Source organism: Solea solea, chromosome 14 (assembly GCF_958295425.1).
Source record: "Solea solea chromosome 14, fSolSol10.1, whole genome shotgun sequence".
In the NCBI taxonomy this organism is placed as follows: Eukaryota; Metazoa; Chordata; class Actinopteri; order Pleuronectiformes; family Soleidae; genus Solea; species Solea solea.
In genome coordinates this window covers 24,767,006-24,780,308 of record NC_081147.1, presented here as the reverse complement: position 1 = coordinate 24,780,308, position 13,303 = coordinate 24,767,006, and the positions used below count along the sequence as shown (strand labels likewise).

General features: G+C 39.1%; 1 protein-coding gene across 2 annotated transcripts in view; it reads right to left on the bottom strand.

Annotated features, from left to right (window-relative positions):
- rxfp1 (relaxin family peptide receptor 1) overlaps positions 1-13,303 on the bottom strand; it is a 73,357-nt gene that overhangs the window by 44,845 nt on the left and 15,209 nt on the right. The window lies entirely within an intron of this gene.

Here is a 13,303-nt window from a genome sequence, read left to right as displayed (position 1 = left end):
GGGTACGGCATACTCCGAGGATACAGCTGTCATGTTTAATTGGGCAGAGAGTAGATTCATATGCTCAATGATCTGCAGCAGGCACCAGCAGAGAGACAGCAAATTACAGCGCAGGGTATTTGGACAATGCTCGTCTGCCAAGAGCTGACGGAAGCTCATGCATGTTTGATAACCCAGGAAACTTCCGACCTCATCTCAGAAAAGTCTCCATGTGTCTACACTCTAAAAAACAAGACTGATGCTCATCCTTCACTCCACAATTCACATTTCCATTTCTTAATAATCATTGCTGCACAATGGGTTTGGAAGGATACGACCGTGTTCAGGAAAAGAGACTTAAATAACACACAACACGCGGTCGATGTATTGTCATTATACTAAAACGTGACCTTCTCCAGGTGAATTAATTGGAAGGGGATAGGGAATTGTTTTTGTGCTTTTGGAAGAAGGATCAGGCAGTTTGGAACAAGAAGAAGAACTAAGTATTGGAGGGGTGATGGCTGCAGATCGATTCTGCTTTCCGAGGATAAGAAGAGATACAGAAACTCAATAACCCTAACCCTAATGAACGGAAAATCCCACTCTGACAAGGCCACAGAAAAGTTGTACATGTCGAGAAATAAAGAGTGCTTTAACTTCAGGGCTTGGGGCTGGATCCCAGCAACGGCAAGATTCATTTAAATTAAGGAACAACTGCTGAGCTGCAGTGGGACTGTGGATGTAATAGGCAGGTCATTTCACGAGTCACATCTGACGTGACACGTTGAATTAAAAGTGTGAACTTCTGGCTCGTCTCTTGGGCTGTCGATCACCGAGGATTTCTATTGCTGATGAAGGTTTGGAAAAGATCTTGTTACAGCATCACTTGTATTTACCATGTTGTGTCAGCATTCGCGCTCAAAATATATTGTGGAAAAGCACCAATTGAGTCGTAAAGTGAGAAAACACATATAGAACAGTTAAGAATTGTGCATTCGATAGTTTTGTTTGGATTTATTGTTATATATGTTATTGAATTTCACTCTGCAGTAGGTGATGGCAGAACCATGGTTGAACTGAACGTGAAGAGGATAAGAGGATTTCACCAAATATGATAAAAAAGGCAATACTGTAAAGGCAAGAATGTAAATGTGAAAAGCTGAAATTCGACTACACAGACAGTATATACAGTATTTGACCTCCAGCGGTGCTTTGATCCCCCTGCTACTATATGTTCATAAATGTGCGCACAGTTGACGGTGGTGTGATCTGCCAACAGAGAAACTACAGAAGACGGAGATTATTAAAATACTGTGAATAAATTACTGGAAAACTGGCCTTGCAGATGTTTTACTAGGAAGGAAATGTATTTCATCAATGTCTTACGACTCAAACAAACTAACAAACAGACAGACCGACGTTGGTTAATAACAGGAACCCACCGTTGGACTATTTGAGATTTATTTCTTCAGGGTGCAACATTTTAGAATTCAGTTTTCTTTTCCTATCTGGCACTGCAATATCAACATCACATCACACTGAGGCCATGTCATTATTTAGAGAGCGACAGTAGCAGCATCCCATCAAGTGCAATTACAGACTGCACGTTAATGCATGAGTTAATGATCTTTTTATGAAAATCAAGGGGCCTGTTTGTTTGCATCACTGCTTTTAAATTGTTTTGTGACATTAGTACAGATGCTCACTAAATCAAGAAAAAAAAAAACATTAGAATATTTTTTATTTTTTTCAGTCTGTGTGATGTTTGACTTCATGAGAAAGAGGAAAAAGAAGAAGAAAGATTCATGTTCATCTGTGCTCTGCGCTCAGAGGGGTCAATTAGAAGATTAAATGTGAATTACAACACAAATCGCTTACATTTCATTCATAATATTGAATACATCACATGTTATTTCACTATGAAAATGCCAATAAAGTGTTGAGTGCTGGTTGAGACATTGGGGGATAATGGGAATCATCTGTTGATAGTTGTCAAGTGACAAAACATGGAAAAGAAGGTCAAAGTGACATCATCTTAAGCCTCTGTGAGTGTTTTTTGTTTTGTTTTTTACTGTCTGTGTTAATCTGCCAACAAAACGTTGTCGTAATAGGGGTAGAAAAGGGGTTATGTAGAATAAGGTGTTAATACGTGCTTAATAATTACTAATAAAGGGCTAGTATGCTACTTATATGCGTGTTAGTAAGCACCTAGTTAATGGTGAATATGTGTTCCTTAATATAAAGTGTTAGCCAGTTGTTATATCTGTACACGCCAGGTTGTAGGTGCTATACAGGTCAGCAATGTTAATAAGAATAACATTTGATTTCGGCTGGAGTGATGTAGAGCCTGTGTTCTTTTGCCCCTGGTGTTATGTTATACTGCGCACACACTCTGTCTTCTGGACGGCAGAGGCACAATACCTTTCCCAGAAACAGGTAAACAGATATATTATGTGCTGTGGTAAAACCTGACGGCAGTTCAGTGAAAGTATTTTGACTTTTGACGATTACAGTACATCAACCTCAGGAAATCTCATTTCACAACAAAGCCAAAAGCCAAAAGTGCAAGTTTTATTTTCCTCACTGTCAAAAAAAATCAATACTGCAGGTTAAAGCGCCGGTGGATAAAATGTGTATTTGCTTGGAAAATCTTCTGGGTTGAATCATCATAATCATTCACTGCCGGAAACCTCTGGCTTTTGGGCCCAAAGAGAAAATGAGAGTATACACAGTCAAGTGCAAATGAAATCCAAGGTTCTGTTATCAGAAGAAGCGAAATACAAAAGGTATTCTTATTATGCAGTCAGTCAAAATTGAGTGCACGTTTAAACATATATATATAAAATAAACTAAATGTCATATAAACCCATTGGGCTGGAAAATCCACATTGCTGTAATTCAGTTTGGCAGTGCTTTTATGATTAATTCAGGTCTTTAGGTCATTAATACTCTTTTCTAAATCATATTTTTTGGCCTCATATGGCTATTTACCATGCTTCCATTACTCAGTTTTGGGGCAGAAAACAAATCTCTTATCATAAACCACATCAACTCACAGCAAACATTAATCACATACAGAAGGATATTCTGGAAAAGGCGCCATTGAACGAGGAGAAACTTAAAAAGGTCTGAAGAAATCAACACATTCATCAAAACTTCACATGTGCAAGCATGTTAGGGTCGTGTTACAACAACGCTAACAGTGGAATTATGATAACAAAGAATAAATTGTAAAAAGGGGCAATTACTGACAGGATGAGTCATAAATAACTGCGTTTTCGGGGTATAATTAATATCCTACTTTGAACCACTTTGATTCTTGCCTTTCTCAAAAATATTATACTCCTATTATTATACAAAGTAGCCTACAGTGTTAGAACCTCTTGTGTAAGATTTGTTCCAATTAACATACTGCTGACACTCTCAAGAGTAAGCTGGTCGTCTCAGAAGCTTTGCAGTTTTCAAAATCACAGACACAAAAAATCCAGCTTGGTGCACATTTTCAACAATAACAAGAGCAGTTATACACACTTGTGACCACAGAAGCTCAGTCATTATGTGGAGAGTTTATTGAGAAGGTGGATCAGAGTCAAAAGGTGTTTTTAGTTTGAGTATGGGATATTCTTTCATAAGGTTTGCCAAGAACTAAACACATTTACTTTGTTTGCCCTTATAATGTACAGATAATGATGTACAGTATATGGCAGAGAAAAAGTTGCAAAGTTGTTGGTTTTATTTCACGGACTGTGTTAATTTAGCGGTTTGTGTTCACAGATCAGCGTTAATAATGTTGAAGATTAATATCTGTTTTAGTTTAAGTTTTACACCAGCACAAGCCACACAAGACGCAGGGAAATGAAGCATCCTCTGCCCTGAGCATGAGTCTGCACCTACGCTGGGGCATATCACCGCTACATCTGCCACTGAAGCAGAAAACAGTTCAGCAACTTTCAGTGTGCTTCTCCTTTGGGACAACTTCTTCTCAAAAAAATCTAACGGAGCTCAAACAGAAGGAAAGGAATACTTTCTTCCATTCCCCAGTGGTTGGCCATATTATAGACCATATATGGGATTGGGTGCCTTGCTCAGGCCCTTGGCCCGTACCGGGATTGAACCTTTCGGTTACAAGCCCAATTCCTCTCCTCTTGGCCATGGGCGAATATAGAAGACATATCCGATATGCAACTAAGAACAAAAGGCCGAGCAGCTTCAATAAAAGAGTCTCATTGTTTTAATGGGCTACTCTTTTGAAAGTGTTTCAATACATTCATGTCACGTATGTACCATTAATACACATCATTTATTTATCATTAATCTATTCCTAACTATCAGCAATGAAAAAGCTACTTTCACCTAAACACTGTGCTTAACAAGAAACTTTCTCCTCTAAAAATATTAGAGGAAGGAAGAAAAGGTCTAAATGCACGGGTGGCCTCTTCACAGCGAGTCTGTTCCATTTAACGTAACGTTAGATGTCTAGTGGGCTTATCAGTATATCGTGTCCTGCAGTCACACACAGTTTTTTTTGTTTTCCTTGCTCCATTTCGACTGATTTCTCTTTGAAAAGTTCCTCCTCTCAGCCCCTCTGCTGCAGACGTGACAGCTTCTCATGTTTTAGAACCAAATCTGTCAGTCTAAGTGAAGTAAGTTTTTCTACTCCACTATCTTCTATCTTCATTTCCATCTCCGTGTTATTCTAGCACTTTTGTTTTACTTTCTATTCGGACTTTATTCATATTTATGGATTCATAGTTTGGCCTCTGTGTCTCCTCATTTGTAATCTGTTGAGATGTGTTGACCTTTGCTCTTTTTCCTGCTGTGCGCTTTCCTTTCTAAATATCTAAGTTGGCCACGACTGTGTTTGTGATATGTATTGGTGTGTGTGCGTCTCTTAGTGGAAGGTTTTCATTTTAATTGAAGCAGTTTGTGTTATAATGTGTGTGTGTGTGAGAAGTGCTATATGCTATAATAAAGGTTGTTTGTTTGATTGATTTATGAAAGCTATGTTTAGAGAGAACGAGCACAGTGACTGCAAAAGTAATTCATTTATACAAAGAATATGGTAATACCGACGCTCGCTAACAAATGGGAGGTCAGAAAATAAATATTTACTGTTTTTTTTAGATAAGGAAATGAGAAATATGTTGTTTTTTTCAAATGACAACTGAAAAAGGACAAAACATACGTTATCTTAGTATAATAAAGGCTTAGAGCCTGTGCATCACCAAAGTACAACTCTGTGCAGATTGCATGTGATAAAAACAAACAAAACTAAATAGAATAAAACCTACAGCAAGTTTTCTCCCCTAACTTCACAGTGACCGAGCAGCTGCTCCATTTCAATTTATGGTAGCACCTTCACCCCGTGAGTGTGTGCAGCTCCTATCATCCGTCAGCATGGCTATAACATATGTCAGTGCAGTGAAAGCCACTGACTGACAGCCAAACAGAGCACAGATTGTCAGTCCGCTGTGGTCATGGAAGCTGAGAGGAAGCGCGAGCCACGTCCAGTCTCTTATTACAGTTTCATGTGTGGGGGGGAGAATGTTCAGTGAGAGTGAAACTGTGATGGACAGCTGCACTTCTTCAGTTTCTTGTTTTTGACAGCCATCTGTCTTCTTACTTGTTGTTCTCCATGGGAGTTTATTCATATAACAGTTTTCACTGAACTACATCTGTGGCCAAAAAAACATTTCACAATAACAATAAAAGTAAACTTTCTGGTTTTAACAAAATGAACATTTGTAACAGTTTGTAAAGATGACACACTTCCTTTTGTAATGCGACACAAAGGTTGCACTTCAAACTTCACATACAGCATTAGAGCTCCGGTGTAAGCAAAGTCGCACGGCTGGATAAGCCAATATAATATACAGTACACCAGCCAAGCTGCATCCATGCTCGTTATAATAACATTTGCATGACATCAGACCATTTCTCCATCTTCACAAACATTCACATCACCGTCGACGTCATATTTTAGCATCGGGAAAGAAAAGGAAAAGCCAAAAATCGAGCCGAGTCGAGTCTAGAACTGTAGAAGGATCAAATTAAGTACAGAGAGAAACAAACAATAACTATAGACACTAGAATACGGAAGATCTCCAGGAGAACCGTGACGTTTACCACACAGAGGTGTGTAACAATCTAGCGACGAGTGACTGGAGAACCATGGAAATAAGTAGAGGAGCTTGATGATTGAATTGGGAGCAGGTGTGCTGCCGCTGCAGGTGAATTGATTGCATGCAGAGACGAAAAGACAAAAGCGCTGAACTGTATCATGATAAAGCGCCAGAACAATCTCCACAAATAGGTTCCCTGTTTTCCTTCCATGTACCCACAGTGGGGGTGAGATACCACCGATCGATAAGCCAGTAAACAGTCCCTGCCAGTTTCACTCGCCGGTATCGGTACTTGATGCCTCCTCACGAATGAGGATGAAACTTGAGTGCAAGTTACCTGGCCGAGGAAGAAGAGGGAGTTTACAGTGGGATAAAGGCGGAGAAAGCTACGCTAAGAGATGCCCCATCCACGTTCAATACTTAGACTTTAAGCACTTTGTTCACTGTGTTGTGAATAAATAGAGAAATCCTGCACTTTCAACTTTTCACCGACGTTTTGTTTTCTTTACCGAGACAGATATCGTGATGTAGCGCTATAGGATTGTCTCGCAATAATCGATTATTACCGAATCGTTGGTATTATGTATCGTATCATGATGTACACTGTGATTTCACTCTCTCTTCTCCACTCGTTGAGACTGTATTTCCAATGCTCAGTAACTAGCTGCTTTCTGCCCTCTCTGCCAGCCGTCTATGTACTGGAGTGCTATGAGCTGTGTTATTGGATGTGTGTTGGTGGGTGGTGCAATCGAGCAAAACATCAAATGAAAACATAAACACAGTTTGCAGCCAGGAAATGAAAATGTACTTTGTGAGTACAGGTACTGCCACTGTTATCAGTATTTGAATGAAACTTTTTTTACATTTAATATAATAAACGTATAGCATCTTTGAGAGATGGGTAACCATCCGTTATACAGGTTGAATCAGTCGAGATCTACTAGCCCGTGCCTTTGTGGCTTATTTATAATTATCCGTTTGTCCACTCCAGGGTAAGACTGAGAAATAAGTGCAACCCCCGACGCCTGTCTGGTTGGTGAGATTAAAGCTGTGGCAGACAAGCCTCTGTGGTCAGGCTCAGCCCACAAGGATTTTGCTGCTGTTCCATATTTCCGCTCCGATACGATGTGTACACCACAAACTGCATGGAGCTGTGCAGGAGGCAGAATTAGTCTGACCCTCTGGAGGTAGAGTTATCTTTCAATACTGGTGGTGTCTTCTCAGGTGATCACTGCAACCCCCAGAGGGTTGGGCTTATTCCTCCTCTTCAGCTTAGCCACAATACCTATCACAATGTTATCCAGTGTGCTCATTAACAGCTAAGTCTCAACCCAAGCGGGAAGTGGATTGCATGAATGAGTCATATACATGTACATTTCACAATATAGAATGCATTAAATGTGTTTTTTAAACACACATAAATAATCAAATGTATGAGAGTTTAGTTTCATTTCTCGTCCTCATTTTCAGGACGCATTCTGCCTCATTATCACACTGTCACCGACTTCTTCCATGAACGGAGCCGATGTCAACATAACTCCACTGGTGTGAAAGTGGGAAAAATGGCGTGAAAAAGGCTACTTGAAAATATGTTGTTGAAGTTATATAATGTGACACTTTACCATTACATTATTTATTTTATTAGACGTTGTCTGCGGTTTGATCAGGAGCAGCATGTGTAACAGTGTATCCATCAACATATTTTTAGTTTTGTTTATTTGCTACTGGTTTCTCTTAATTTATAATTTATCAAATTTGGCACAGTACAGATGTTTTTTGAAGATTTCTTGGTGCCAGTACACATAACTTATGGTGATAACCCCCCAAAAATGTGCAATTTGTTGACTAATTGTTTGTTTTACAGATATGCCTTTAAATGAGTCGGTACATGATGCACAAATCTGCTTTTGTCAAGATTGTCCATATATGAGGATTCATTTCATGTAATGATTATCTCAATGTAATCAAATAATTCTTCCAGTCTTGTCTCATCTTGTGAAACTCTAAACGTCCAATGGTACACTCTCTTCTTCCACACACAAACATGTGCACACCTTCTGTTTAAGAAACATACACCGCTCATGGATTCCTGCCGCTGTAATGAGGTGTGACTGCTTGAGTGGTTTTCTTGAGTCATCTAAAATGCTTCTGACAGCTCTGACTGCCAACGCCACATCAGCATGAGATAGAGCTCATTTCTTTTGACATTAATTAGAAAGAACTGGTGACAAATATTTATAAAACATGCAAATAACAATCTCATCCTGTCTTTGGACAAACTTCCACTTTACTTTGCTACTTTGTCTTTTTATTTTTTTATTTATAATTACTAGAAAACAGGGATGCACCATGTTGGACTTTTCGCCAAAAACTGATACTGATATATACTCTATATACGTTGTTTCTTTTGCGCAACTGCAGAGGTGATTTAGCCTGTTTTTTTAAGATATAACATGTAACATTTTAGCATTAATATATAAAAAAAACAGGATTAATGTTATGCACACTATATTTTTTTGATCCATGACAATTTAAACCAAAAGAATATTGACGGTTATGAACTGTTTCATGTTGGATGCCTCATTTCATGATGTATTTTGCTTTGGGGAGCAGCTGCTATGTTTCACACAGGGTTTGCATAAATATAAAAACATTTTTATATCAGTCAAAGGACTCCTTTGAATGAAGGCATCGTGTGGTCCCTTTAAATATTTCACAATAAAAGCCAGAATAAAATGAGTTTTCTTTGAAACAGCTACTGGACGTGCTGATCAAACTAAACTAAACTAAAAACAAACGGGAAAAACTGGATACTTTGGGTCAATTAAACAGGAAGTGAGCTGATCCAACACCGCCCCACGGTGGGAGCAGAGAGAATGAGTCAGAAATCACGTAGTGCGTGTTTAATATCAGCTTTTACACTTCGATTTGTTCTAATCTCATTTACAAAAAAGAAAAAGATCCATTTCAGTGTCCTGTGAGCCTGACTGCAGATGCTGCCAAAAGCTTTGTGCAAACTCCTCATATTTAATGTTTGACTTTCAACTGTTAGTTCAGCATGTGTCAAATATGATGAAAAACCAGGACATACACCAGAGGGTGAAATTACATATATGAGTGAAATATTGTTTTATTGGCTCCACCACTGCTGGGTTAAACCAATATCAGCTAGGTTTTTGCAAACGTGAGGGGGAGCAGATATGGAGGGATAATGATTAAGTTAAACAGATTTTATTCAACATCCAATCTTGTCATGGATCAAATTTGCAATGAAGGTTTAATAAAAACACTGTATTTCCACCCCTATTTTTAAACTATATATAGAAACATTTTTGTGGTTTTCATGCTGTACAAAATCCACTGTTATGAAACCAAAAGGAAGTATTTTTAAGATGTATCTGAGATGTGCTTGTGCTGCTCGTCTTTGTTGACTGAATAATTGAAGTTGTCGGGAATAAAAACATTATTTCACCATGTGTTTTCGTGCTGCTGCTATTTGATGATATTCTCTTCACCTTGCCTTCAGATGAAAATCCTTTTGCATTCATCACACTTCAATTTCAAGACAAACAAACTCGAATTTAGTACGGTCTCCAGATCAGAGACTCTCCATAACGCTTGACTTCAACAGAAGCACCATCGAGAGCATTTCGACCAGCTGCATCTCTGTGTGGTCCGCCGTCTGCACAGTGGCCGAGTGTAATGATCTGAGACAGGTCGTGAGCTGATCATTGGGAGACAATGTCTGCAAACTGCATATACCAACAGAGTGGAGGGAAAAAAAAGACAGTACACACCTCACTCACTCAGATCAATCACATTTAGTACAAACAAGCTGAGGAACAGCGTCTGTCCATCACACCTCTCCCTGTATCAGTATCAATAACACCACACACACATGCAACAATTGTATCATTCATACTTGCTGCTGCTTCTGTTTAGTTATTTATTCTTGTGAGAAGTAGAGAAGGGAAAAACGTTATATTGACATTTTCTCAAAAATCATTTTCTGCCCCCAGACCCTCAATATCCTTGGCAAACAAACACTAATTTACCTCAAAAAGTACTAGTGGTGGGTCAAAATATCGACTTGGTGACGTATTGTCGTCCTTCCTCGTGCAAGTCGATAATCGATACGCCAGAGCAAATAGATTTTAATTAACAAATGAAGGCGCTCTGAAGTAAATGGTCCACGACACTTTAACTCGCCGAGTGTCACTACTTCATGTCTCCTCACGGCGGCGCTGCTCAAATGAATGAGGGGAAACTTGGGTGGAAGTTACCTGACTGAAGAAGAGGGAGTTTACAGCGGGATAATGGAGGAGAAAGCTCAGCTACGTTGAGAGACGTTCAATACACTTTGTTCTCTGTGTTGTGAAATCGTGCACTTTCAGGCGTCTTGATGACTCAATATGTCTTGCAATAGATTGACAGAATCACAGTATTGTTGTATCGTGAGGTACTCTGTCATTCCAATCCATTAAAAAAGTATTGGAAAAGTCTGTTTATCAGTGTTATCTGAAGTTCAGGGTTTTCAAACTGGGATTCGAACCGTGGACCTTCTTGCTGTGAGGCAACAAGGCTAGCCACTGTTATTCTTTTGTTATTCAATTAGTGACGTTGTAATCAAACAAGACTTCCTGCTGTAAATTGTATATACATGTACATTAACTCTTCTTCTGGTAACACATAAAAGTCCAGTTTTTAGTTGTGTTTTTGTCTTTATCAACATGACCAAAGATGACTTACAGATAACAATGTTTTGGTTTTGTCGATAACAAAAATGAAAGCAGTGCGGCGTTAAATTTAAAGTTAATTATGTGTTTGAAAGTAAGCAGAGTGGGCAAAGGACAGAAGAGGCTGCTGCTGATAGAGCTTCTGTCTGACGAACATCCTGCCCATTCTGCCCAACAACAGCAGTGATAGCAGCACTATACGTGCAGATTTATAGCATTTGTGCTCACTTTGCCCAAAAGTACAAACCACAACCATGTTATGATGCTGCTGTGATCATATGAGAAACTTTACTGAGCCAAATCAGCAAAAACAACTTCACTATACTGTAGAAAGTCTTTTTTTTAAATCTATCTTTATCCAGCTAATGGACTTATCACACATTCTTAATGGCAACCTTACAGCTAACAGTATTATAGCAACGGTAAAATGTCCCCTTTGTTTTGATGGCGCTAACCTTAAAGCATTAGCACTTTGGTGACAAAAAGCTTTGAGATGATTGATCGGAGTCTAATGGACAAAACCTGGGTAGACTTTACGACAGTCATTTATAATAATTTGACAGACATCTCTAAAGCCTGCACCTGTTTCAGCACAGAAGTCATGATTGATTTCGCTCTCCTCGAGACAAATTCGGGAAAGCAGTCATTCATAATCCTATTTTCACAGGCACAAGCGGCACATTAGCAGTGTGAGGAGTGAGGGGGCACAGACATTACACCATCACCATTTTGATTAGCATACCGTTTCCTTCGGAGCATAATTCTTCTGCTTCTTGGCATTTCAAAGTGCATTTTGTTACAGCTGATGTCATCAACACAATATCCCTTTAATGGATTCTCAGTGTCTGCTGGATGCTTGATTGCTTTAAGCAATATGTTTTTGAGTCATTTACATACTAAACACGATCTTCCAACAATCTAACTTCAGCGACACGCCAGAATCTTGCATCAACCTCCAAGCAGTAAAACTTTTTTTATTTTTTATCTTGGTTACAGGCAAAAGCTTATCAGTCAGGGGTGAAATTAACAGAAGAGAAAAGAAAACAGTAACAGTTCTTATAACCCGAGTCCTGTGTCAAATGATTTTAATAATTAATGAAAGTGTCCACATAAGGCCAGGGTGTCATAGAAAGAGCCACACTAACAAGGAAAAGGGACACGAGGGGAAAATAAGCAACATGTTAATTGCAAGACGGTCGTCTACTATTAAAGTTCCCTCGATGGCCCACTGTTTAAACTATGCTTACTGCAGCATCTCTGCTCTGAACCTTTTTATTTATGGGCAAGAATCAAGTGCTGCGGATGCAGGATGATTACAGACACCCTGAGCTAAAAATACCAGTGTAAATGAAGGGCAAGCTGCACAAGCATTTTGGGATACACCACTTCAGTTTCCAGGGGATCCTTCTACAAATAAACTTCATAGGAGGAGGCACAAACTTGCTGCCATGATTTACTTTGCTATGGAAATTGTAGAATTACTGCCCAGTTCCATGGCTCCACTGATTATTATAGTTTTAGTCTGGAGGTAGACTGATAATCAGGCCACTAACCCGTTATCATTTATTATTCAGGCAGTTATGTGATGATTTAGACTTTCTTTTTATTGAAAAGACTGCAAGTTAAGCAGTTTTTATATCATTTGCCGTCTTCAAACAATTCCAGTTTAGCAAATGGAGGACAACAAATGGAAATTGGCTAAATATATATATATATATACACATATATATATATATATATAGGCAAACAAAAAAAGCATCGTCCAAAGAAAAACCCCACATTGGTAAACACAATTTTTCATGTAACATGCTTGACAAGAGGCCAAAAACCCAAATATAAACAGTTAATCTGTAAGTCTTAGTGAACATTTGTGCTAAATTTGAAAGGACTCTCTTTCTTTCTTTCTCTCTCTCTCACTCACACACACACACACACACACACGAGTGCATAAGTAGGACATCCTTAAGTCCCCTAATGGTACAAATTACATAATGTGCATTTAAATGCTACACCCCCAGGTCTTGATGTTTTGTTATAGCTTATATTTATGTTTCCTTCTCTCAGGACAGAAGTGGGAGTTCTGCTGTACGTTGCAGATTTTTTCAGGTCTCTCCGTAGGGGTTGGAGCTGTGGGCGTGGCCTGGGGAGCTGTTGGTTTCATGGTCTCCAAACCTTTAGTTCTGTTAGAATCTCTGTGAAATAGTGTCGTAAGAACTTGTAAGGGTTAAAGTTGCAGACCGTCCGTCACCCCCTCTGATTCTGATTCCATCGTTCCCTGATTCTCGCGCCCCTTCCCAGTCACAGAGAATGAGAGTTTCTTTTAACAGAACTTTGGTAAGTCATGTGTTGTTTATCTCTCTTTTCCGTTACTTGTCTCGATTGCTTTCAGGGAACTTGGAGCTGTGTGGTGCAGAAGTGAGGACACAGGCAGATTGTCAAGGATTGCCGTTGTCGAAGCAGGCACTT